Source organism: Muntiacus reevesi, chromosome 4 (genome assembly GCF_963930625.1).
Source record: "Muntiacus reevesi chromosome 4, mMunRee1.1, whole genome shotgun sequence".
In the NCBI taxonomy this organism is placed as follows: Eukaryota; Metazoa; Chordata; class Mammalia; order Artiodactyla; family Cervidae; genus Muntiacus; species Muntiacus reevesi.
Window position 1 is genome coordinate 157,349,781 of NC_089252.1, and position 5,735 is coordinate 157,355,515.

Genomic DNA, 5,735 nt, shown 5'->3' on the forward strand with positions numbered 1-5,735 from the left:
ATACTGATTCAATAATATAGATTATACTCCTCTTAAAATTATTGCAAGATAATGGCTATATTTCCCTGTGCTATACAGTGTATCCTTGTTGCTTATCTATTTTACAAACAATAGTTTGTGTCTTTGAATCCCATGTTTCTGTCTTGCTCCTGCTTCCCATCCCTGCTGGCATCTACTAGTTTGTTTTCTATATCTGTGAGTCTGTTTCTGTTTTGTTATATGCATTCATTTATTTTATTTTCTAGATTCCACACACAAGTGATAACATACAGTATTGTCTTTCTCTGACTTATCTCACTAAGCATAATAATATCTAGGTCCATCCACACTGTTGCAAATGGCAGGATTTCATTCTTTCTAATGGCTAATTAGCATTCTTTTATGTGTGTGTATGTGTGATATTTTTCTTTATCTTTTGATGGGTATTTAGATTGCTTACATATCTTGGCTATTGTAACTAGTGCTGTTATGAGTATATGGATGCATGCATCTTTTTGAAATAGCATTTTCATTTTCTTTGGATATGTTCCCAGCAGTGGAAATGTTAGATCATGTGGTAGATCTCCTTTATCTTATCTTCCTGTGTTCCATAGTGGCTGCAGTAATTTATAATCCCACCAACAGTGTACTAGAGTTCCATTTTGTCCACATTTTCACCAACATTAGTTATTTGTAGACTTCTTGGTGATAGCCATATGTATAGGTGTGAAGTGATAACTCAATTTTTTTAAATCCGTGTATCTCTGATGATTAGTGATGTTTTCCTTTTTTTTTTCATGTACCTTTTAGCCATCTGTATATATTCTTTGAATAAATGTCTACTTCTTATTTCTTAATGAGGTTCTTTATGTTTTTGATGTATGACCTGTTAATATGTGTTGAATATTAACTACTTGGTTATATGATTTGCAAATAATTTATCCCATTCAGTTGGTTGCCTTTTCATTTTATTAATGGTTTCCTTTGCCACACAAACTTTCTAAATTTAAGCTGGTTTCACTTGTTCATTTTTGCTTTTACTTATTTTGCCTTAGGAGATAGATCAAGAAAATATTGTAATGGTGGCCTTACAGAAAGAATGAGTGTTTCTGAATAGGTTGGCAATAGGTATTAGATCTTCTTTATATGTTGTTCAGTTGCATTCCCGTGTGAAGACATCTGGCATTGAACTTTTTAAAAAAACTTTTGTCTGCGCTATGTTTTTATTGCAAAGCACAGGCTCTTTGTCAATGCACATGGGTTTTCTCTAGTTGTGGTACATGGGCTCTTGAGTGAATGGGCTCAGTAGTTGAGATGTGTGGGCTTTGTTGCCCCATGGCATGTGGGATCTTAGTTCCCTGACCAGGGATCAAACTTGAATACTTGCATTGGAAGGCAGACTTTTAACCACTGTACCACCAGGGAAGTCTGTGGTTTTGAACTTTTGTTTGTAAGATTTTTGCTACAAATTCAATTCCACTACTAGTGATCAGTTTGCTCAGATGGTCTATTTCCTCCTGATTCAGCTCGAAAGGTTGTATGTTTCAAGAAACTGCCAGTTTTTTTTTTGGTTGTACATTTTATTGGTATATAACTTTAAAAAATTCTTATTGCAAAAAATGTTATTGGCATAACTATGTTAAATCATAGTTCCCTTTCTTTCTTTCTTTTTTTTTAATCTATATGGTATTGGGTGTGATTTCCCCTCTTTTATTTCTTGTTTTATTTGTTCAGGTCCCCTCTCTTTTCTTCTTGATGAGCCTGGATATGATTTATCAAATTTACTTCTATTTTCTAAGAAGAGCTCTCAGTTTCTTTGATATTTTCTGTTGTATTTTAGTTTCTATTTTATTTATTCCTCTCTGATCTTTATTTTTCCCCTTCTCTTGCTGACTTTGGGCTTTCATTGTTTTTCTTTTCCTAATTCCTTTAGTTGGAAGGTTAGGTTTGTATAGCGGATTTTTTTCTTTTTTGAGGTAGGCCTGCAATCGCTATTCTAAAACTTCCCTTTTTGAACGACTTTTGCTGCATCCCATTTTCATTTGTCTTGTGGTATTTTATGGTTTCCTCTTTGCTTCCTCATTGCCCTTTGGCTTTCTAGTGCTACAGTGTTTAGTCTATGGGAATTTGTACTCTTCCCATTTTCTTTCCGTGATTGATTTCTGGTTTCTCTCACTGTGGTCAGAAAAAAATGCTTGATATAATTTCTGTCCTCTCAAATTTGTTGAGATGTGTTTTGTGGGATAACATACCATCTATTCTGTAGAATGTTCCTTGTGCACTTGAAAAGAATATGTATTCTGCTGGTTTGAATCAAATGTCTTACAGATATCTATTAAGTCCACTGGTCTCTTTTGTTATTTGTTATCTATTTTGTTATATGCCTTACTGGTTTTCTGTCTGGGTGATATGTAGATTGAGCTAAATGGGTCATTAAAGTACCCTTCTCTTAATATATTGTTGTCAATTTTTCCCTTAATGTCTGTCAATATTTGCTTTATATATTTAGGTACTCCTTATTGGGTCAATTTATATTAACCAGTGTAATATCCTATTTTGGTATTGATCCTTTCATCATAGCATAATACTCTTCTTTGTCTTTTGTTAAAGATTTTGTTTTAAAGTTTACGTTACCTGTTATTAGTATTGCTAATCCCACTTTCTTGTTATTTCCATTTCCATCTAATGATTTTTTCATCCTCTCACTCTCAGGCTCTGTGAATCTTTAGTTCTCAGGTGAGTCTCCTGTAAGCAATATATAGATGGATCTTGTTTTTCATTCAATCAATCATCCTCTATCTTTTGCTTCGAGCATTTAGTCCATTGCCTTTTAAAGTAATTATTGATAGGTATGATCTCAATGCCTGCCATTTTGTTACTTATTTTCTGTTTGTTTTGTAGTTCTCTGTTCATTTCTTCATCATTATGTTTCTTCCTTGTGGTTTGATGATTTTCTTTGGTTGTATGCTTGTGCACCTTCCTTTTTCATTTTTCATTATCTATTGTAGGGTTTTGATTTGTGACTACTATGGGGATCATTATGTGGATCTATAACTAGATCTATTTGTTTCAAACAGGTATTCCTTTAAATTCAAGCATATTCCAAAAAAGCTACATTTTAAACCCCCTTCTCCTACATTTTGTGTTTTGATTTTACATTATCATGTTTATCCCTTTACTGATTATTGTAGATATACTTTATTTTGCATTTATCTTTAAACTTCATACTATCTTATTTAAGTGATCAATCTTCAGCCTTTATTATATATTTGCCTTTCATAGAGAAAATTTGCCTTTTCAATAGATATTTAACTCTTATTATAGTTTTTTATTTTCCACTTTGAGAATAGCACTTAATGTTTCTTTTAGTGCTCTGTGCATGATGTCACTTCAGTCATGTCCAACTCTTTATGAGCCTATGAACCATAGCCTGCCAGGCTCCTCTGTCCGTGGGATTTTCCAGACAAGAATACTGGAGTTGTTTCCCATGCCCTCCTCCACAGGATCTTCCTGACCCAGGGACTGAACCCACATCTCCTATGTCTCCTGCATTGCAGGTGGATTCTTTACTACTGAGCCACAGGGGGAGTCAATTTTAGGGTTAATTTAGTATTTATGAGCTCTTAGTTTTTCCTTGTTTGATAAGCTGTTTCTCTCTCCTTCAATTATAACTGTCTTCCCTGGTGGCTCAGATGGTAAATAGCCTGCTTACAAGGTAGGAGACCCGGGTTTGATCCCTGGGTTGGGAAGATCCTCTGGAGAAGGAAATGGCAACCCACTCCAGTACTCTTGCCTGGAAAATCCCATGGATGGAGGAGCCTTGTAGGCTACAGTCCATGGGGTCACAGTAGAGTATCCTAAGTTGTAGATTTTTCCCTTTTGGCACTTTAAATATATTATGCCACTCACTTCTAGCCTTCAGATTTTCTGTGGAAAAGTTAGTTGATAGCCTCATGGGGACTCCCTTGGATACAACTTTTTGTTTTTCTCTTGTTGCCTGTAAAAGTCTCTCTTTATATTTATCCTTTGCCATTTCAATTATATATATTAGCATGGGTCTGTCTCAGTTCATCTTATCTGGAACCCTCTGTGCTTCTTAAACCTGAATATTTCTTTCCTTCTTCAGGTTGAGAATTTTTCAGCCATAATTTCATTAAATTCATTTTCAATTCCCTTCTCTTTCTCTTGCCTTCTAGAACCACTATTATGAAAATGTTGGTTCGTTTCCTGTTATCTCAAACATCATTTAAACTGCTATCATTTTTTTAAAGTTACTTTTGTTAGTACTATTCTGATTGGGTGATTTCCATTATTCTCAATTTCAAATCATTTGTGTGTTGTTCTGTATCACCTACTCTGCTGTTTATTCCTTCTACTCTTTCCCATTTTACTTACTGTATTCTTCAATTCTGACTCATTCTTTATATATTTTTTTAGCTCCTTGTTAAAATTCTCACTATGTTTATCTATTCTTTTCCAAAATTCAGTTAGCATTCCTGTTTTTGAGAGGGTTAACAGGTAGGTAATGCCAGAGGTCGCCAAGCAGCAGGAGGAAATAAACTGCAAGTGGCAGGCTTTTTCTTTTTTCCTTCTCTATTTGTTCAGAACATCTGGTTCTGTGTGAACTTAACTTTTCTCAAACCTTGAGCTAACCAATAAATTTTTCTTATGAAAGCTTAAGCTATGTTAATGAACTATACAAAAAAGATCTTCACAACCCAGATAATCATGATGGTATGATCACTCACCTAGAGCCAGAAATCCTGGAATGCAAAGTCAAGCGGGCCTTAGGAAGCATCACTACAAACAAAGCTAGTGGAGGTGATGGAATTCCAGTTGAGCTATTTCAAATCCTAAAAGATGATGCTGGGAAAGTGCTGCACTCAACATGCCAGCAAATCTGGAAAACTCAGCAGTGGCCACAGGACTGGAAAAGGTCAGTTTTCATTCCAGTCCTAAAGAAAGGCAATGCCAAAGAATGCTCAAACTACTGCACAATTGCACTCATCTCGCATGCTAGTCAAGTAATGCTCAAAATTCTCCAGGCCAGGCTTCAACAGTATGTGAACTGTGAACTTCCAGATGTTCAAGCTGGTTTTAGAAAAGGCAGAGGAACCAGAGATCAAATGGCCAACATCTCCTGAATTATTGAAAAAGCAAGAGAGTTCCAGAAAAATATCTACTTCTGCTTTATCGACTACTCCAAAACCTTTGACTGTGTGGAGCACAAGAAATTGTGGAAAATTCTGAAAGAGATGGGAATGCCAGACCAATTAACCTGCCTCCTGAGAAATCTGTATGCAGGCTAGAAGCAACAGTTAGAACTGGACATGGAAAAACAGACTGGTTCCAAATTGGGAAAGGAGTATGTCAAGGTTATATATTGTCACCCTGCTTATAACTTATATACAGAGTATATCATGAGAAGTGCTGGACTGGATGAAGCATAAGCCGGAATAAAGATTGCCAGGAGAAATATTTATAACCTCAGATATGTAGATGACACCACCCTTATGGCAGAAAGCCAAGAAGAACTAAAAAGCTCTTGATGAAAGTGAAAGAGGAGAGTGAAAAAGTTGGCTTAGAACTCAACATTCAGAAAACTAAGATCATGGCATCTGGTCCCATCACTTCACGGCAAATAGATGGGGAAGCACTGGAAACAGTGAGACTTTAGTTTATGGGGCTCCAAAATCACTGCAGATGGTGATTGCAGCCAAGAAATTAAAAGACTGTTGCTCCTTGACAGAAAAGTT